The sequence below is a fragment of the Haliotis rubra genome, unplaced genomic scaffold (genome assembly GCF_003918875.1).
Source record: "Haliotis rubra isolate DU_JTF1 unplaced genomic scaffold, ASM391887v1 Scf928, whole genome shotgun sequence".
In the NCBI taxonomy this organism is placed as follows: domain Eukaryota; kingdom Metazoa; phylum Mollusca; class Gastropoda; order Lepetellida; family Haliotidae; genus Haliotis; species Haliotis rubra.
In genome coordinates, this window is record NW_025767666.1 from 289717 (window position 1) to 313274 (window position 23558).

Sequence of the window (23558 nt, forward strand, 5' to 3'; positions counted from 1 at the left end):
TCCACCTCATTAACAGATTTGGTATGGCCTCGGCCTTGACCCGTCTACAACGTCAACGCAGACTGCAATGGACACGAACTGTACGTCGGTGGCAGCGACGTGACTGTGAGAGAGGGCTCTTTACAGTTGAAACTCGGCTCGGTTCACAAACGATGGAAGAATTCGAGGGTTTTTTTACGTAGAATACAGAAAACTTGTTAATGTTGAAACCTTGACCCCTCTCAATGAATTGCGGCAAATGCAAGACCAGCGTTACAATGAATTTTCAGTCAAATGATTGGAAAATGAATTCTGTTTGTAAATAATTATCATAGATCTCACGTACATCTTTGTTTCTATTTTTGGTCACGTGAAGTCGGTGATCACTTTCTTTGCCCGGTAGTTTATGATATACGTAGATATCGGCTGGTTCGCGCAATACAGCTTCAATATATAATGGCCTCTGTACGCTATACATTGTGTCCCTTTTCACAGGTCTGTAAAAACGCTAGTTTATATGTTCTCCATTCAGGAGCGATCATTGTTTAACACCGCCTATAGAAATATGATATCAGTAAGGCTATAACAACAAGATTGTCCTTGTGATCAATATTATTACAAAATTATTACATTTTTCTAAAAGACAGATACCAGGAACATTGCATACATTTTATAACGCAGCGTTTAACATTCCTGCCTGCCCGACCGTCCGGAACGGTCTGTTTTCATCTCGGACGGTCAAATTTCAAAAGTAGCCTGTCCGGTGGTCTGTTAGATATTTCTCTGATCTTGATTGTGAGGCAGACAATGCAACAGATTTCTAGTTTGTAAACCAGGCCATGTACCTTAACCTTAACGTTACAATACATGCAGTAAAGTATTCAGAAACTTGATTTTATTTGTTTTTTTATTGTTGAAAACCGGACAGGCAAGTTTGTATCCGGACTTGTAAATTTTAAAGTTACCAGTCCGGCTGTCTGGCTTGGAATTTTGGTAGTTTTAAACACTATATAACGGCCATCTTGTCATGTTACAGGGTTGAAGGCATTACCAGGTTCATGTTGCTGTCATTCAGCTGTGGATCTGCCTCATTCATTATAGATACTCTCATCTATATTAACATATATAAATGTTGAATATATTATCTAACAATTATTTGAATTGTACAACATGTTTCAGAACCTTGTGTTATCTTATCATTGCAATGTCGGTATATGGATAGTGTAATTTTATGAAGTGGTCTTTGAAGCTGAACATTTTTTTAACACTTGATCAATAATGATAATTTATGAGATTGTTGTACATTAATTGCACTATATTTTCTTCTCTCCCACAATCTACTTGCCACATTTAATGTACAGGTGTTGCTAAAAGGTAATATGATTTGTTACACTTCTCGTACATCCTACAGAAACAGATCTCATCTGGACTTTCTACACTAACTGAAGCCTGATTCGTGTATTCAATACTGTATCCAGGAATTGGCATGCATTTGGGGGTTTCAGACTGACGTGATCGGATTGACAAGGGTTCCGTTCTGACGGTGTCCGGATTGACAGGGGTTCAGACTAACGGTGTCCCGATTGACATGAGCGGTTCAGACTAACGGTGTCCGCATTGACAGGGATTCAGATTCACGTGATCCAGACAGGGATCCACATTTTCTATTATCTTTTCTAAAACAAGTGTTTTATTTTATCTTCACGAAGATTGCGCTATTATTATTCAGAAATATATTAAATAATATAACTGTTGGACAATAACGACATATAATACATGTAATAACAAATGGTACTTATCCTCAAACCCGTTAATTAGCTCAGATACTTCACAAAAACTGCAATATTTGTAATTCCTATATAACTCATATTAGCATAACGGCCAGTTTCTAGTTGTAACTTGTTAGCAAATATTCTGAGCATAGTGTGCACATGTGAAATGTCTAGGTACATTTGGTAACTGAAAATAGCGTAGATATTACCATAAGATAACGTTTTGATGAGTGATGGGTATAAGGACCATTCCTTTCTTATATGGAATTATTTTAAATTATATTGGGTGTTTCATTGCCTGATTATCTGCTGATCAATATCCCTTTCTCTAGTTGTAGTCAATGCCATATGTTTATATCGTACATTTTGTTTATGCTGTAGGTCTCCTGGACATGACGCGCTTGAAAAGTCGAAAGTTGAGAAATGGCTGAAAACTTGGAAACATGTGATACACATTCCATTTGGACTTTTGAGAATATGATTGTTTCCCATTGATGTTAATTGCTTCTTTTAAGAGAATAAGATTAAAAACATTTCTGTGTGAGTTTCGTGGTTATTTTGCGCCGCACACAAGTCAGCATCAGACAATCCAATGATTCCTTTGCATCGAACTAAATCCATGGCACACGATGGCTGCATCAACCAAGTTAGCGAGCCTAAACTGCTCAAGACCCAGACCCAACCGGGATCTTGAAATGGATATGCTTGTTTCTACCAAAATATAAGTTTCTCTCGTCAAAGAGAATAAATCAGCTTCAGTTATAACGAATTTGAAAATGACATATCATGGTAGGTAGGCATGGGTGGCCCGGTGGTCTGTGGCGCTAGAAATCGCCGTACAAGTATGTGTCCTGTGTCCTGCAAGATACTTATGGCCGTGGGTTCGAATCCCGGTTTGCCCTGATTATGTTTAGCTTAATATGCCACACCCATGCACGTGTGTTTTACCAAAGTGGTAAACATCTAGCACCTTGATCACTTCAGGGCTTTTTCCTATAGCAAACTGACTCGCTGTTATAATATTACAACTGAAGCACTGTTGACAACGGTGAAACCAAGCTTACTCACCAAACAAAAAGTGGCTCATCCATAGTGAGCTGTATCGTGGCGACAGTCCAGGGCCCCGTTTCAGAAAGATCTCGTAGCTACGACTGTCGTACTTCCTTTACAACAACATTGACTTACGACAGTCATAGCACTCTGATAGCTTTCTGAAACTGGGCCCTGTGACCAGAGCAACGATACCGCCCAATTGCATACTGAGAGAGGCAATCAGCCTAGTCAGGAAGTCTGGTATACGCATGTGAGTGCGTATTCGTCGGGACCAATGCCCTTTCTAAAGTGCTGGGCCACTTAGATAGTAGTTTTAACATGAATCTTCTACTCAGAAACTATATACTGACTCTAAGCCAGGGTTTGCTTGCTCTTCTTAATACTGTGTTAACAAAAGCTACCATCTCCAGTGTCTATTTGTATGACGCGCCCTGGGATCGAACCACGGACTTTCATCTCCCCGTGCAGACGCTCTATCCACTAGACCACATTAGCTGTTGTGACAAACCGTCCCCAGGTTGAGCCTACACCCTGTAACTAGTAGCAAGAAGCTGCAAAAAGGTATCCGGTGTTTGACTAGCGTCATTGTTCCCCGATAATAGACTTGGATTGACTTTAGGCTGGGTCGAGTCTGTTGTTTGATTGCATTGTTTCAAGGTGGAAGGTGGATGCTGTCTGTTTTCAAGGAGTGAGTGAGTTTAGTTTTACGCCGCAGTCATCAATATTCCAGCTATATTCCACCATTCTTTCAATAGTTTTACAGACGCAGCTGGTTAAAGTAAGTAAGTGAGTGAGTTTAGTTTTACGCCGCACTCAGCAATATTCAAGATCTGCATGAGCATCGATCTGCGCAATTGGGAACCGATGGCATGTGTCAACCAAGTCAGCCCGTTAGTTGCCTCTTACGACAAGCATGGGTTACTGAATATCAATGTTGTAACCCGGGTCTGTTTTCAAGGAAGGGAGATAATTCCAAATGAGAATTGCGCTGACATTTGCTGAAATTTAGTTAACATCCATTCTCTTAAAGATAACTGTCCTGAGAACCGAATCACATTAGATTATACAATACAATTCTAACATCTCAATAACAATAATACAACACACATATTACTTTGGATAATAGAAATGGCAGGCAGCTGTATTATCAGTCACGTATTTGTGCAGTCCCGAGTTTGGCACAAAGCATCATTCACTCCCATATACCAGAATGTAAGGACAATAACACGAGGTCTGCACTACGAAGTCTGTACAATCTGACAGAGAACGTTCATACATGTCACAACAGTCACACTTCTAGTGGGACAGGACATTTCTGTAGGATCTCCCTGACCCGAGGAGGGCTTTCAGGGGGACATGGAGGATGATAAATTGTTCCTACTAAGGACAGCCAGCTGTCAGTCAGGATTCGAATAACACCATCGTTTTAGAGACAAATCGCCTTGGTTGCCCTTAATGACCACAGTGGCCCCAGTAGATTACTCCAGAGAGTTGACGTTCTGACTATAAACTATGAAAGCTACTGAAGATACTTGCTTGGAGTCGTTTGGTACAACTCTATTCCCGCCATCAGGGACATATTCTACGGGTATATGTAATCTTCATAGTGAACAAAAAGCAGTGCCAGCTATATCTTCTGAACAGTACGTTCGATCACCACAGATAGCAGCACAAGATAAGATAATCCTCTCAGAAAGTTGAAAGCTGAAGAGGACAAATTAGAGGACAACTAGAAGCTACGCTGTACTGCCTTGAATGATAGGGAATGAAAGGGATAAGAATGGTGATGAAATATTAAAGATGCTTTTTGAACGAGACAGATCAACGTTTCAAGCATAGTTCGTTTGATTTCATTTGAGACCGATGAATTGCTCACAAACACAAAATCTAATAATTCCAAGATAGCTAAATTTTGAACAATCACATGAGCTCGACAGACCAATTCTGATGATTTGTCTCATAATCTTGGACACCCGAATAAAAAAGTTGGTTATCAAACTGGCCGACAGCCTTTTTATTTCTCTATCTTTCCATCAGAAGGCTGCTTCTCCACTGTCTGATAAAGGGAGTTGTACGTTTTACCCGTATTTGGCTCACCACCAAAGCACGGGCTTCTACACCTGTGACGTATGACGGTTGAATTTGAATTCATTTCGTCGTCGTCAGCCATCAGCTCGCATGGCTGACACAACGTCTTACTAATGTTGTATAATTCACAAATAACACCCTCTCTATATCCTTCCTTTCTCTATTTCATAGTGCTAAATATCTAATTATTATCGTGTTAAGTGCCTGTAAGTTAGTAAACATATTGTTACCGATTAGCGCATAAAGTTAACATATCTATCGCGTATCGCACTAACTTAAGCACTAGCACGTAAGACAGTGTGTGAAAGTATAATTATAATATATGTTATAAAGCTTTTATTAACAACACCAACTGTATATATTTTTAGCAATAATATGATACATCACCTGTATGTGACGTCATCATGTAAACAATCAACATTATTCAATTGTTATCATAATTATAACGTATGCCATTGTGCTATGTAATTATCAATTGAATAATTAATATGCCTGATTGATTCACATTCAATTGTCATCCATCAGCCATCACACATGCATGGCTGACACAACATCTTACTAATGTTGTATTTCATTCACAGGCAATAAACGAGATGTTTTACACCAACGAGGATCTCCGTCCGTTATTTTGTCTGCTTGGCAAGACTGAGGCCTGAACCCGCGACAAAACGATCATTATTTTTTGATAACTTACCGTTATTTCCTACGAGGGAGGACCACTTGCTGGTAGAACAGCCAGGTAATCAACAAGCGTGTGTAGTGAAATTTCAGTTTCATACGTGCAACGCGTACACGTGGCTGTTCAACCAGCAATTGCCCCCAAACCCGACGCTGGTTTGGGCAAGTATTAGTGACCTTGATATTGGCAAAACGCTATAACTGTCACAGGTCGCGGAAAATCATTCTGACAGTCCAAGTTTCGTACTGTTGGCAATTCGGGGATTCGAACCCCAAACAGCTGATTCTGATACAGGAAAGAAATTGAGCAATGGTTTTGTATACTGCATTTTTCATTTTTTGGAAGCTATCAACTGAGCGTGTACTGTTTCACACCACATTTTGCGACATTCTACAAGATTGAGCTGAGTGGACACCAGAAAGAGGCTTCATGATCACATGATGTATCCATGTGGCCAATAATATCCAGACCTGTCGGTGTGACGAGCGAAAGCTGTAACCGCGATGCTACCCCTGTAATTGTTCAAATGCCATGTGTGTCCTGCACATGTTAACCCTTCAACGAGTCTTGCAGTTTAGTGAGGATAGCTTCACTTGATATGTACTTACCTAAAACAAACATCACATTAACCCTTTACAACTGTGAACCTGAATCTATTGTATGACAACCAGAATAAGTACGTGCTGGAACATAACACGGTCATGACGTCCAAGGAGTGATCTCTATCCAGATGACGATCTGGCAGCATAAAAACAAGCTCGCTAACCAGTAGCTAAACTTTTATAGCCAGATATGCTTTTGGAAGGGTGACAGAATAAAAATTCAATAATTGATATCGACTTCCTCCTTGACTCCCCCATTAGCGTCATGCATATGGTACTAAAGAAGAGTTGGTGTTGTAAATCTATCTAAACGGTTGATACAAGGTACAGAATGAAATATCCATAGAAAGTAGCAGACATATAATGATAACATTGAACGTATTAGGACTCGTTACATTGATACACCACGTGGAGGTACAACACCACGTGGAGGCCACAGTGAATAGGGGAGGGGGGAAAGGGGTGTGGGGGGGGGGGATGGTGTGTGTGTCAAATATGACCCTTCCAACTTTCAAAGCCTTAATACAGTTTTCAAAACGTTTTAAGGTAGACACGGGGAGTAAAGTTTTAGATGTGACGCCTCAGTGAAAACTCTTGCCAGGAAAATGAATAGCACAGTGCATACCACAAAGGAATCGTATGTTATTCATACAGTTCATTTCAACTTCCACTATTGGCCAGCAGGTGCTCGAACTCACGTGATGTATGTTTGTCTATCTTTGAATAGAGTAGAGTAAATACTTCAATTCCTTGATATAGGCAAACTGCTTAACACATCAAAGGGTCTAGTACAGCAGCTCAATAAAAGCAACAACGATATCAACCATGGAAGTCTTGGAAAGTATGAAACGATTCACTTGTTATGTATTAATACCTGGTTATGCGTACACACCCCGACAGACGGAGCGTAGCCGCGTCACTCTCCAGTACAGACGAAGCTCTGTGACAATGGGGCGTTTCATAGAGGTGGCGCTACTCCTGGTGGTCCTTGGACTCGTAGACGGTATGTTATATTTTGTCGAATCCATACTCTTTAAAACAATGAAGGTTTTCTTGAACATTTCTGTCCCCTCTAACTACAGTTCTCTTTAAAGGGTAAATGGTCGCTTAATTTGTTGGTTAAAGCAGATGATGGAAGAATCGAATATATGCTGCATCTGTGATACTGGGAACGTGTATTATGTCTGGGGGAACTGGTCAACCGGTACACGAGGACATCGGAATCGAAACGTTTTGGGCACACCCGAAACCAAATGTTGGATAACCCGTTCCACTTGTACCTAAAATCATGACGACTAGAAACTAAATAAACGAATCCGTACTAAATGAAAATATATATATGTTTGAAATTGTGTTTCATATATTGCACACTCAGTTTGGAATTCAGAATAGTAGAAACTTTTTATTACAACTTCACGTAGGTAGTAGCTTAAACACTGAAACAACAATATGACACAAATAAAGCTTACACCTTGATCACATCATGTCTTGACCCATAATTAAAACCAATTGCTGGTTTCACTTCATGACGTGTATTTCTTCCCTCCTGGTGGCCCACCATTTTGCATAAGGTCCCGAGTATGGCTCTCCTGAATACCTTCCAGTTAATGTGAACTGATATTTGATTGTTTCTGGGTTGTTAAGGAGGAAAAGTTGAATGTTACAACAGGTTGTGGTTGATGCCTGGCTGGCAGTCAGTTATTATTGTAATCCTAATGGATTGGCGAAAGCAGCACAGCCGCTTACTCTTTCCACGGGTAAAATCTGGGGTCATCCTCATTTGTAGAGACCTTTGCATTGCAAAGATTGACCGCTATTTTATCCATTTAAGGGTATATCGAGGGGGGGAGTTTTCTGTTGACGTCATATAGTTATCATTCATATAAAATGTTCAGTTCAATTCTAAAGCATCGCAAGCTATCAGATACAGAGTACTGTTGAAAGTACTAAAAGACTATACGACGATGTCAGCTAGTTTGTTTTCTGGAGGACCTGGGACTAATAAATCTGATTAAAATATCTAAACAAGCCAAATACTGTCTGTTTAGGGTTATTAACTACCATGATACAATTCCCGGACACAACATCTTCAGATGTACCAACACTTTCCATACCTGTTTCTAACAACCCAGTGACTTCTTCCATGTGTAAGTGTGTTAGATTAACATCACCTTGGGCAGTATGTCAGTTATGCCACGCGGCCTCTCAACTTGATGTGGAAGGACAACCTGACACTCCAAGTATACACTATAAGAGGAATAAAAGAGTATGCAAACATCAACGTTAAATTCATTATTGACATTCATCTGCATCGTTTTGTTGTCAACCTTCCCGGCTGTTTTGTACATGTCTGTCTACAGTTTTCTTGGATAAGTGTATAGCGTCACATAGGTGAGCGAAAGTCTGATGCTTTGATCACCTGGGCCTGTCATACCTACAGACGCTAAAAAGAAGGTACTTGTTGTATTCCTGTCATGAGTGCTTTGAGATGGGGTTTTGTTCCTCAGTAAGTCACGGTGCGCACTGTCTGATGACGACAATGGTTAAATGTCCTGTTTTATGTTGATGAAATACAGATTCTGGAATTGATATATAATTCAATTGTTTCCATTAGGGACAGCCACAAGTGGAACACCAACAACCAGTGCATCCACAACTACAAGATGGAAATATCACAACCACTGATTACAACAACCACAAGTGGAGCAATCACTACCACTGATACAACAACCACAGAGTGGAGCAATCACTTACCACTGATACAACAACCACAAGTGGGAGCAATCACTACCACTGATGCAATAACCACAGGTTGTGCATTCACTACCATTGATACAGCAACCACTAAGTGGGGTCAATCACTACCACTGATGCGGCAACAACCACGTGGAGTGATCACGAGCCACCGATGCAACAACCACCAATTGGGCCAATCACTATCGCACGATACAACAACCACGTGGACAATCCACAGCCACTGATACAACAACCACAAGAAGGCAATCACCACCACTGATACGAAACAAGCCACAAGTGGAGCAATCACGCTACCACTAATACAACATCCACAAGTGGAACGATCGCTGCCACTGATACAACAACCACAAGTGAGCAATCACTACCACTGATACAACAACCACGGGAGCGGTCACTACCACTGATACAACAACCACAATTGGAACAATCACTGCCGCTGATACAGCAACCACAAGGTGGGGCAATACCTACCATATGCAACAGCCACGGGGGGCAATCAATTACCACTGAGTGCAACAGCCACGTGGGCAATCTACAACCACTGATGTACAACAACCACAAGTGGAGCAATCACTACCACTGATTACAACAGCCACAAGTGGAGCAATCGCTACCGCTTATGCAACAACCACGGGAGCAATCTCACTACCACTGATACAACAACCACAAGAAGAGCAATCACTGCCACTGATGCAGGCAACCACAGGAAGAGCAATCACTGCCTCTGATGCAACAAGCCTCAAGTGAGTGAATCAATCACTGCCACTGATACAACAGCCACAAGTGGAGCAATCACTGCCACTGATACAACATCCGTACAAGTGGAGAATCACTGCCACTTGATACAACAACCACAAGTGGAGCAATCACTACCACTGATACAGCAACCACAAAAGTGGAGCAATCACTACCACTGATGCAACAACCACCAGTGGAGCAATCACTACCACTGATACAACAACCACACAAGTGGAGCAATCACTGCCACTGATGCAACAACCACAAGTGGAGCAATCACTACCACTGATAAAACATCCACAAGTGGAGCAATCACTACCACTGATACAACAACCACAAGTGGAACAATCACTACCACTGATACAACAACCACAAGTGGAGCAATCACTACCACCTATACAACAACCACAAGTGGAGCAATCACTACCACTGATACAACATCCACAAGTGGAGCAATCACTACCACTGATACAACATCCACAAGTGGAACAATCACTACCACTGATACAACAACCACCAGTGGAATAATCACTACCACTGATACAACAACCACGTGGAACAATCACAACCACTGATACAACAACCACAAGAAGAGCAATCACAACCACTGATACAACAGCCAAAAGTTGATCAATCACTACCACTGATACAACAACTACGTGGAACAATCACTACCACTGATACAACAACCACAAGTGGAGCAATCACAACCACTGATACAACAACCACAATTGGAGCAATCACTGCCACTGATATAACAACCACAAGTGGAACAATCACTACCACTAACACAACAACCACGTGGAGCAATCACTACCACTGATACAACAACCACATGTGGAGCAATCACAACCACTGATACAACATCCACAAGTGGAACAATCACTACCACTGATAGAACAACCACAAGTGGAGCAATCACTACCACTCATACAACATCCACAAGTGGAGAAATCACTACCACTGATACAACAACCACAAGTGGACCAATCATAACTACCAATCACTCCACTACCACTGACTGGATACAACAACCACAAGTTGAACAATCACTACCACTGATACAACAACCACGTGGAGCAATCACTACCACTGATACAACAACCACAATTGGAGCAATCACTACCACGGATACAACAACCACAAGTGGAACGGCAACGGGTAAAAGAGATAATGTCACTAGTATATGTTGTGGTTAAGTAATAAAATGTTTGCTGTACGTCACTGTACAATGCTTTCTCAAAAAAAATACCTTTTGAGCTTGATACCTTTTCCCCATTTTAACCTTTGTTAATGCCTGACAAACAAATAAAATTATGTCCATAGGAGGGTGACAACTGGAAAAATATTAGCCGTTGCCACGGTAACCGCCAAACTCTCTGCCGAGAACTTGTATCGCTTACAATCGTATGACGTCATAATATGACGCATGCAGTGCCCGGAGTTTGAAAACTATTCCATTAGCTGTTTTGAGTTCACTATGTAATTTTATTTCACCGACTCTCGGCTTTATTTAAACAATTTTATACATTGAATCGTTTGCACACTCAACTTAAACATAATTAACCATTTTTTATAGCGGTATGAAGCTTCTCGGAATATGTTTCATTGATTATATAAATCCAGTCGAGAGGCAGACGCCATTTTGTTTTACATGTCATATAGTCGGTTGCGATCTTCAAAATAACATAAAATTATATTTTGTAGTTTAACATGGTGGTAAGATAAATACGTTTGTATGCTTCTCTCGAGGGTAATACGGTCTGAAGACCGTGCTACCATCGAGAAGGCATACAACTTATAATGTGCTTGTTATATCCCCGATGTGTTTTTAATTTTTTGTTATAATATAAATGAAGACACTGCAACCTGCTTTCACAAATACTACCAGGAGATGTTATGACCCATAGTTGTATGACATCCTCACAGAAACGACCCTATGTGACCGGATTGATCTGATGAACCCAAGTGACAACCCATCACCAACACCGGGACCAGTCTCAGTCGGTAATACATCCGGCGACCCTCTGAGCAAATTCCTTTGGACGGGTCACCCTTTGTTGACACAGTGAAGGTCACATCTAGAACGATCTTCACTTCAGTGCCTCCTGAGGAAACAAACACATCCTTTGGTATGTGTGTGTTGAGAGTATGTGCTGAATGAAATACAACGTACACAACATTTTGGATCTGTATAAATGCTCATAGATTGACTGATAATCTATATACCATGCTGACGAGCAGCTTCAATAGTGTCCGTGAAAATACTGCATTGAAGAAAGTATGACTGCAAAGAAGATTTGTTTTGTACCATTTGATTGTACTGAAACCATGTTCAAGCGAAGGTAATAAAGTATTTGTTTGAACTCTTTAGATGACTGAGTTCCTGTCAAGACTTCGACTGAAGAGATTACCTTGGTGACTAATGACAAACCTGATGGCTTCACTGTCAGTGGGACACCAGTTGATACCTCTAGCAGTGCTCAAGGCACCATTGATGGCAAATTCGTTTTCCTCACTACTGTACCAGTTACACCAAGTACAAATCCAGTGACAGTAACCGTTCCAGCTGGAAAAGACAAACCTGAAGTCTTCCAAAAGATTGGGGGCACTGTTGATCCACAAAATCCTTCTGTTTATGAAGTAAGTATTTGTTCAAAGGTTTAGACGCTACATATGTGAGGAAGTGATTCTCTGTGGTTTCAATTGGTTTCTTTTGAAATGCCAGATCTCCGCTTTTATTGATAAGCCGATATTCTCGAAGTCTATAGTCTTGAGTTTATAAACTTTCCTTTGCATGGTATATGTTAATGCATGCAGTGATAACGGAAAGTTGTAAGTTTCTTTTGTCATGTGCAGGTTTCCGTCAGGTCTCCGCTTGTAATAATAAGCAGCGTTATATAATTCCCGCCTTGCCCCACCGTCCGGAACGATTTATTTTCATCTCGGACGGTCAAATTTCAAAAGTAGCCTGTCCGGTGGTCTGGTAGGATATGTTTACCCCAAAATATTTGATAATATCAAACAGGTTCTCTTGTCGTCAGTTTGAATTGTTTAAGGTATCATGAAAATTATGTTAAACTACTTACGATTGGAAAGTTCATGTTACGATAACCAATCACAACACGTGTAATTTCAACTTATTGTCGAAACAGGCAGGCATGTTTGTATCCGGACTGACAATTTTTTAAAGCTACCAGTCCAGCTGTCTGGCTTGGAGTTTTTAAACACTGTAATAAGCCAATATGTTCAAAGGCTATAGTCTTGAGTGAATAAACTTTCCTTTGCATGGTATATGTTGATGCATACAGTGATAACGTGAAAGTTGTAAGTTGTTTTCTATGTGCAGGTTCCCGTCAATGGTCCAGTATCAGACATTCTTGTGCCAGAAACTAGCTCGGTATCTGAAATTGTTATATGCCGGTTCGAGGACAGCAGGTAATTGGGCCAGATTCTGTACAGGAAGATATCTCTTTGTTGCTCATGTCCCAGATATGCTCCACAGGGTTAAGATCGGGGTTCATTCAATCGTGAGATATGTCAGGGGATGCTTATCTAAGTTCTTTGTGTATATTTTTTAGATTGATTCCATTTGTAGTTTTGAAATGCAGGCGCGTAGAAATATATAAATGTGTAAATGGATCTCTGACACAAACGGCTCCATTGACGCAATTGTCAGCTGCTTTAGTAATTGAAGTGTAAGGGGGAATTAAAGGAAGTCATTTTTTGTCATTACACGTGTATTGAATAGTTACAATGGCTTTTTCACATGTTCAATATTCAAACTATAGCCACAGTGTGTATTGTATCCTTACGATGACTTTGACTATTTACATGTTGATAACATTCAGGGTACATCATGAGAGAGGTGTTTGTGTGTGAGGAGATGAGAGTGATGCGTGCATTGAGTTATATTATCTTTCACTTGTTGTACACTTACTCCAGCGTTTGTCTCCCTTTGTCACTTACATCTAACCCAAGAGTCAATTTTATATCCACCTTTTCACCAGCTTATATACGCTATACCTCTTCAATTGTTCATGGACTCAACACGCTATACATTTTCACAGGACTGTATCACGTATATCAACAAATATGTTCTCCATACAGCGGCGATCGTTGCTTAAGACCGCATATAGACATATCCTATCCACAACTATCAGTTGTGTGGCTAGCGAAAAGTTTAATCATAAGGTTACACAAGTGACTAGTATTTATGCAAGAATTGTTTATATTTTATAAAGATTACATTTAAAGAACGGTCATCCTGCACGTTACAAGGTTGAAGATACTATTAGCTTCATGGTATTACCATTCTCAGCTGTGGATCTCTGCTTCAATCTTTATTTATACTTTCACTTTATTATCATCCATGAATGGTCATTACACATTCATCAAATATTCAAATCACATAACCTGTTTGCTTTACGATTTTGCCTTGCTGTGTTATATTTTACCATATGATATTAGTAGTAGAATGGTATTAACTATTTATGTAATAGCTCTTTATAGCTGAACAATTTCTAACACTTAGATTAGTAATACTTCATGGCATTGTGTACATTTAATCTGTTGAATTATATTTTCTTCTCTTCACGGTCCACTTGCCATACATAATGTACAGGTGTTGCTGCAAAGGTAAGATGATATATTACACTTATACTACATCCTACATTAGCGGAGTCTATAGATCTCATTGCCAGGGTTCTCCGGGTTGTCAGGGGTTTTAGGTGTTAGTGTTACTATTACATTCCAGCAACTATTACATATTATTGTCACTTGGTTTGTGTCGGCCAAGTTCAGTAAAATATTTATGTCTATTACTTTGGCTAGTATTGTGGGTAATGAAACTGATCATTGATAAAATCAATTTCAGAGAGTCTAATATCTTGCATTATGTACAATGTTTATCTATATTAGCGTGACCGCTAGTTTCTTACTTGTAAGCAGATATTCTGAGCGTAGCGAGTTATCCTTAAAGTCCCGATGTAAAATATGTAAGCATATTTCGTGACCCAAGGTAGCTTTGATATTACGATAAAGAGTGGTCAGATTCGTTTACTATTCCTTTCTCGTATGTTATCTTTTGAAATTATTTGAAACATTTTTGTATTATGTCCAATGTCTTCACTTTACATTGCGCAATTATCTGTTCACCCAAATGCCCTTCTCTAGTCGTAGTAAATTCCATATGTTTATAATGTACAATTTGTTTATGTTATAGGTTCTCCAAGACACATCAACTTGAAGATGTGAAATGGTTGGAACTTTGAAATCAGCTATGTGGATTTGACGCTGTGAAACCCTTCGTCATATATTTTTACCATTGATGTTGATTGTTTGCTCAAAGTGTATAACAATGAAGCATTTCTATGTGTTTGTTTGTTTGTTTATTGTTTAACGCCACACTCAAGTCTGGACCAGACAGTCCAGTGATAGCTGTCATGATCATCGACCTGTATAATGATGAGATGCGTCTACCAAGCTTACTCTCATAAGAACTACATCCCATTTAAACTACAACCCAAATTAACTACAGGGATTAATTAGGGAGTAAAGGCACCCCCGTTGCATGTAATGAGCACAGCCCATCAGTTCTCCCAGAAGAACTACATGCTTATAATCCCCACTGTAGAGTAGCCTGATACAGTCTAGTTGACCAGTACCTAATGTTTGTTGTAAAGGTAATCTAATAACCTGAAAGTAAAGAACTTCTGAACGACCGAGGGAAACGTAACGGGAATAAACTCCGTACTTAAAGAAAGTTTAAGAAATTATTAACAGCAGACCCATATGTCACTGAAATCCTGCCTAGATCTCATCGCAGTATACATAGTAAGTTACGGTGTGCTACCCTACCTCTGGAAATAGACGTCGGTAGATTTAGACGACCTAAAACACCTTTAGATGACAGAATTTGTAAATGTTGTGATGGCAATACAATTGAGGACGAAGTTCACTTTTTGCTTTACGATATGACTTGTGGAAACAAGGTATTAAATATTAACCCTTTTTTTCTGTCTAGTCACCTACTGACCAGACCGCATTTTAATGTTAAATTGATAAAACCCTTAGCTGTATTGTTTTGTATTTGGATGTAATGTGAGCGTGAAAGATGTATGTAAATGAGTGCCAAATAAATTAAATCATATTTATTTGCTTTCTGTTGGGCAAATCCATTAAGCAGACGCAGGTGACAGCATGTAGTTAATCTGTGCACTGGACCATAACATGTGTTGTTTCAAGCTGTAGTTCTTATGTAAAGGGCACCTCTGGAGAACCTTGTAATATAAGATTATATCTTTATAAGGGTTAAACGGTTAAAAGGATAACAAATTGTAACAAAATTGGTTGGACAACTTCTGACCAAGATTCTTCAGATGAAAGATGAATTCATCGACCTGGATCCAGTTGTTGTCAGCTGGATGGTTGTGGGGATTATTGTACGTTGTCACGAGGTTGTTCTGTGTGTTGATGGTGCAACGACAAGTCTTCTGACAACATTCCCAGTCGACTCTGTCGCCGTTTCTATACTTAATACAACATTTGTAACCAAAGGAGACTAAATATTGACCTCCACGACCGTTAGGAACGAAACGAGGAACTTGTGCATTTGCCATGACTGTAATGACAGAAAGCAACTTCATCTCTTACTTATACACCATTTAGTGAATTCGTTCACTTAAAATAAATAACATGTCACCTGATCAGTAGAACAGTGTTCACTCAATGGGCAAGTGACTGAGCTCACTAAAACTGATTATAACGGGCCAGCAAATCCAGTGTAACACTTAATCCGGATCACATCGGATTACGTGATCGGACAGGTAGCCCAATTGTCTGGCCAAATATGTGTGCAATGGCGGACCAGACACTTATAGTCATGGGTTTGAATCCCCGATCGCCATGACCATGTTCCAGTGTTTGTTAATATGCCATAACGCTGCTTGTAGATTTCACCAAAATGCTAAATGATTCATAAATGCATCACACCAGGGTTTTCTCCCTGAGCCAGTTGACAAGCCCTTGAAATACTGTTGACGACGGTGTGAAACCAAACTCACTCACCAGCTAAAGCAAGCACGGGTATAGGCAATCCAATAAACAGAAACCGTGAGCAACAATACCTACTCTCGGGAAAGAGGTAATGAGCCAATTCAGGAAGTCTGATCCATCTTGATGTGGTGGTCGATGGGTAGACTAGCGCTTTGTCTCCGAATATATAATTTTGATAATGAAATTAACTCAGATGAGGCTACCCCTGTGAACCTGAAGCCGAGGAAAATCTAGCCTTGATTGATTAAGGGCTTTCGTGATGGTTCAGGGACTGTTAGACACAACATTCATGGCGGTTACATAGGCTAATGGTAATTTTATTTGCCTGTACAAGCGTGTGCATGTTAGTCCGGACTAACGTCAGTTTTATCGTGCTAGCCCACTAAAATCGTTTGCCAAAGTTTAACATTGACATCCCAGTGAGACACTGTTTACTGCCTACAAGTCGGCCAGTCCCTGCCTAGAATGGTTACAAGATATACGGTGTTCAACGTTATTTAATATGACACCGCCGGTGATCCACCCAGCTCTCCCGCTGTATTCACTAGACCTTGGAGGCGGTCCAGGCATGTTGCTTGTAGTAAGAGGCTAAAGAAGGTATCCAGTGTTTGACTAGCGTTAGAGACTAGGGTTAACTACAGGTTTAGTCGAGCCCGTTGTAAGATTGCACATCATCTTTCCAAGGTGATGTGGAGTCTATTTTCAAGGAATCTATTTCACAAGGAAGGGACGTAACTCTAAATGTAACTAGTTGACATTTGTTGATAAAATCATAATAATATTCCTGTTACAAATTACTGTAATGTGTACCGATACGCACACTAAAATATCGTCGTTGTGTTCATGAGATTCGACAATACAGATGGGTTATAGCTTATGCTCACGACTGGTTGTTCAAACAATCTGTCACTGGTTCGCTTGATCTAGTCGCAATTATTTATACGCTTGCATAATATTGTTGATCACTGTGGCGTTAACCAATATTAACCTCCACGATATCCCACCATGACATTTTTTAACGGCGACTTGTTGGGTCTACTGGACGAAAATCTCTGCACCCGCATGGTACACATGCTGCTGGATTTCCCTTGTACACATAGACAGGGTGGGTTCGAATCCCTGGTGGGACTTAACCAAAAAGAACTAGAATCTGTTCTTTACTTAGAAAGTGTCATCACATATTTAAATGGAACATAGGTTTCATCTGGCCACTCTGTGAATGGTTCTTTGTATTCATGGGTTCACAGCGACTAATATATGATCTCGGCAAAGTGTTATCGAAACGTTTCAACAATAATAAATAGTATACCGTGTCATTATTTTCGATGGAGAAAATTCATAGCAGGGCCACATTTCTGTGACTCAAACCCATTTATCTATCACGTAAACACATTTTCTATGTTCTGTTTACAAAGCACGACAGACACCACACAAAGCAATTGTAGCAAATGTAGCTTCAGTTACACCCATAACGAGATTTACCACAACAGATCGTGTTCTCGGCGTGTAAAGCAAGCAGGTAACTTTGTATCACCATTCAATAAATATGCAAGTGAGGCCACCAAGCAGGAAGTACATTTGAACTCCATACGTCGTTGTCTATGTGTGTTTGACACGGGCTTCCCAATATGTGGCTGATCCTGTTGACACACAAAGCTGCCAGTCGTTTAGCACTTCATTAATTCACTGTATTAATACCCACCTGGGTGTCCCACTTCTTTGGCATCAGATCACGGATATAAGATCTAGTAGCAGCTTTGCAGTGAGAGTATGGGGTCAGAAGTGGTGTCGCAGATTTGTTGAGTGCTGCCTTGGCAGCAAAATCGGCCATTGTGTTCCCAGAAATGCCAGCGTGGCTGGATAACCAACAAAAGACGATGTCACATTAAACAGTAGCAAGATCATTATATAATTCAATTATGTCGATTAAAAGTGACCTTTTTATGTGTAAGACCTAACGTCAATTTATATTGCATTCATAAAGTGAGTGAGTTAATATTTATCGTCACATCGGCAATATTTCAGACGTATCGTGACGGGAACAATAATTGTTATTCTACAATTAGAAATTAAAAGAAGAAGAGTAAAACTACTAGTATATCACAGATATTAAAGTAAAAACTAGCATGCTATTTTAAAACGATATTATCAAATAGAACAATACAATATAATAATGGGCTATAGGTGCATTTATGAAGGTAAGACGTAAAACCCGGTGTGCACACAGAAGATAGTTCTCAAATACAAGTATAATATACATCCTGATCTCTTTCCTATTTTCTTAGCCTGTTAAAATGTGAGTGAGTGAGATAGGTTTACTGCCGCTTTGAACAGTATTTCGGTTACAACGCCGCGTGTCAACTGAATGTCGGAGAAATGTTATCAAGTATGTTATCAACAACACAATTTGAATCTTATGTTAAAACGTTTCATTAGGAACACTAACTGATATGAAAACATAGTATAATTATGGTAGCATATAAGAATACATCAAACGTTAATGTCCATCTACATGTGTTTTGAGCATGCTGGACAATGTGTTTAACTCCCAACATACGGGTTCTAATTGGGAGATAAACCGACTGTGTTTTGAAATTAGATGTATATACCTCTTATCGTACTTTGAAATCAAACGCTTTATCATCAAATTTTAAAACACTGTTCATTTACTCCATTCAACCATGACTGTGGTGTGAAATTGATCTATCTCATCAAGTTCATCATTAAGCTGTTGTGAGCAAGTGGCTGTGTTGTGACAGCAATGATGCTTTTCGTTGCCTTTGGAAAAACCTGACGTTAGTGGGTGACGTCATCATCTCCATATCAGTGACTTTGCACACAACTTCCGTCATTCATGGATTACTTTTTGAACAGATATTTTGGTTTCAAGTCATATCAAGATGAAGCTCTGTGATGAAAGGACCCCTCTTGTTTATTGCAATAGAATGTTTAATGAAAGGAATAAACCCTGTCCACATCTACAAGACATCCCGGCCAATAGCAGTGTCGAGTGTACCATAACGACTATTTTATGAGTACCTGTGCATGATTCACTATCAAATGGTGATACTAACATGGTTTTTTGCGTAGAGGCAAGCTTATCCTGCTTCACCGGTAACTCCTGTCATAAACATTACACAGAGTCTAGTCAATTATTCAAACGGAAAAATTCTGGAACTTATGGTACAAATCAAAGGGAAATTGCATCGGACGTCTTTTCTGACACTGATGCGTCAAATTTGTAAACATCATCATCATGCCACCGCAAACCTTTTGAACGCTTTACTGATGCGTTCAGTATTGTGAATCTATCATTTGCCACCCCATTGTCCAATGTCGCCGACAAGAAGCGTGTGAGGTAGAATGCATGTACAAATGTTCATATCTGTGTTGTACTGTCACGTTGTGTTTTGATGTGACGAATGTTATCACTATTTGTCTGGTCCAGTAAACAGCTGCCTTGAGAAATACAGGCAGGTTCTGTAGGTTTGTAGGTTTCACATACTTTGCAAACATTAGCGTTATTCAATCTCACCTCATGCTGCGAATCACAGTCCTAATCTGACATGGAATTGAGAAAAAAAGGCAGACAAAGTGCGTGTTGTGTTGACAACAGTTTCTGCAGGTTATCGCGCTCTTCAATGTGAAGGTCTGACATTCATCATGACTTATGTGAATCGTGGCTCCGTCGTTGTATGTCATGTTGTCATAGGTGACGTTCCTCCAGATTCAGTATTATGTCCACTTCCGTCTTCTGATTGTAGTTGTCAATCACTAACGCCACGGGGTCCATGGAACCCAGGCAGGTAGACACTACATATCTGGAGCCGAGGGCCGAGATCGGGAGGGGAGTAAAGAAGCCATTTCTAATGTATCCGTAAATGTTCATGTCCGAAGACGTAGATAGCTAAAGCCTTGGTTTCCACACCCACTGTCACCATCACATACGGATCTGCTGAAGTATAATTCGTGCTGTATGGCGTTATAGTATTTGAAGTTTTTTTCTCAGCTGTTTATAATCAACCAGGAAGAATACCCCGGTTTCCCCAGCTACGGATTTAGCTATATGAATGCTTACCAACGGGTAGCTCACAACTGGAAGAAATGAAGACGGATTGTTGATTTTTTTTAGGAGATAACAACGGTACAAGTTTGATTCTTATGTTTAACAATGTCAGCGTATCACTCACCAAAGCATTCATGTGTGCCTGAGGTTTACACTTTTTGTTATAACAACTAAATTCATTGCCAGAGGACGGTAATCACTGTCATTATTTCTTATGTAACACATCTATCCCTGTAAGTACATCGAAAAAAGTATGGCGTGTCTACTTTTAAAACATTGCCAAAATGTTATTCACTAAATAAACAATCTGATAAACAACTTCTCATAACATAATGACTATTTATATGTTAATCGTCAGTCGCAAGAGAGCGTGTATCTCGCAGTCCCTGAAACACATCATTTGCCTTTCCTCCCAACTCTCTCTACAATGCTAAAGCTCATAATGAAGCAAGTCTGGATTTAATCAAGTTCAGAATCTCCCATCTCACTAGGGCTCCTTCAGATTAAATGTAATTTATTTCCGTCAAATATACATATATTTAGAGACTACACGTTAGTCCAGTCTGGGGCAACGTGACCCGATCCCAGCTGTCTACACACATGTCATGTTGACTTCCTGTGTCAGTTGAATCAATTTAACAATGTACTTCACTCCATGAAATAAACACGTAGTGTTCGTCAGAAATGCTAGAACAGAAATAATATATCACTTATATGGATAAGAATTGTAAAATAGTGGACCTAAGCCCTATGTTTACGGACTGTATAAGAGATGCCTAATATTAAGTTTCTTTTCGGTTTATGAGCGAAAGGTTTGCTTGGTAAGCAAACCAAATCCGAAAGGTTCACTTACAATATAATTTACCTGGTTATCTGCACCACCCTGACAAATGGAGCGTCGTTTATCAAAATTTGTGGTGAGGTAGCCTTTCGGTTATATTTGTGTCTCTTCACCTTTAAACCTGGGTTTGATTTCCCTTACAGCATTTCCTGCTGTTCTACAGGTACACTATTGCTTTAATACGCTGTCCCTATATGCGGTGTTGTAGTGTGTCAATTTTGTAGTCAGTTTGTGTCATAAGATGAGGCAGCTAAAAAAACAAAACAACACAACACAAGGAAGTCAGTTAAGTTAACGAAACTACATGAAAGAGCTGTGCATGAATGCTACTATTGCCTCACTTTAATCCAACTCACGCGCAAGTCATGACTTCATCCTTAGCACGTCGCCATCGTCCCCATCCCCTCTTCTCAAGTCCTGCGCCGACGGGTGCTTGGCCATGTGACAGGTGTGGACTGGCAGCGACAGTCACCACTCTATATCCACACGTAGGCGGGCCAGGCCATATGGTCGCTTATTAGTAAAGGAGACAGTGCTGGAATTCGGCAGCCAACTGGGCGACGAAGGAGCTATCTTCAGGATAGCACTGTTCCCCCCAGCCACACCCAGACTCCCCTCCCCCCTAGCATGGGGAAGGGACTAGAAAGAGGGTCCTGAAAAGTATTTCCCGGGCCATCTAGCCGCGGCTGGCAGGGGTCCCATACCAGCGGAAAGAAGGATTAAAAGAAATCGAAATCATCTACAGTGACAGCAGACACCTTTCGTGCATGGAAAGCGTGCACCCTTTTAGACCATGCAGGGACTAGCCGACCTGAGAGACGAACCACCCTCGCTGCCAGCCAACTAGCTCGATACAAAGTGTAGATTGCCGCCCTCAGCGAGACTCATCTAGCAGAGGAAGGACACCTGACAGAGCAGTGTGCTGGCTACGATAAGGTCCCATACTGCCTTCATCCCAAACTGCCAACAATAACATTGTAGGCAGCGTGGGAAAAGAGTTTTTGCCCTGTAGAATATTGGAACAGCCCGAGTTTCAATGAAGAAGGGGTGCTTCGTTTGGAGTAAGGGATAATTAGGGGGATTATAATAGTATATATCTGTGCATCTACTTCTGTGTATAGTATGTTTTGAGTCTTCTCATCCAATAAAGACTACAAGACAAGTACAATGATATTGTTTTATTTTGTTTTGGGAAGCAGTTAGCATGCTTATATTGTAACCTCCAAAGCAGGATTAACTTAATCCTATTTGATCAAGTTGGGTAGGCTTGTTTTAATTATGTTGTTACAGGCTTTGTTTGTCTTTGTCAGATTATGTCGAAAAACATGGTAAGGACTAAATTGTTGAGAAGATCTCATCTTCTCAGTTAATTAAACTCCTAATAAATTAGAAGGGGAACCAACTGTATCCATCACACAATGGCAAATGGTCAACGCCCCGCCCCGCCCCCACCATGACTAACCCCGACGAGGTGAAAGACAGATTCGGCCATGCCTAGGTCAGATAACTCTTCTTTCTCGGTGATTTTAACGTCCGTGTCGTGGGAGGGAGTGATAGGGAAACACGGCCTGGGCAAATGAAAACAGAGTCCTTCTGCTGGAGACCTGCACCACTCATGATCTTCTCATTACCATACAGTCTTCCACGCCCGCGCTCTAAACACTGGCATCTACTTGACTATGTCATCGTTAGGTAAAGGGACAAACAGGACGTGAGAGTCACGAAGACCATGTGTGTTGCTGACTGCTGGACGGACCATCGTGTTTTGACCTCCAAGATGAACCTCCGTACCACACAACCAAGGAGACCTCAAGGCATCAGAGGGCCTAAGTGACTGAACAACTCAAAGCTAAAGAATGACATTGTCAAACAAAAACTAGTAGAGGAGCTGGACAACAAGCTACTACCACCCAACACAGACCCACAC

The 23558-nt window shown here is 40.4% G+C and overlaps 1 protein-coding gene and 1 long non-coding RNA gene across 3 annotated transcripts in view; both read left to right on the plus strand.

Annotated features, from left to right (window-relative positions):
• The window catches only part of LOC124264491, a 239662-nt gene that overhangs the window by 193321 nt on the left and 22783 nt on the right, over window positions 1–23558 (plus strand). The gene's annotated exons all lie outside the window — the stretch shown is intronic.
• Window positions 643–12886, plus strand: LOC124264498. The gene is made up of 3 exons (XR_006895151.1): window positions 643–880; window positions 1217–1218; window positions 12828–12886. It is a non-coding gene; the product is annotated as an uncharacterized LOC124264498 (long non-coding RNA).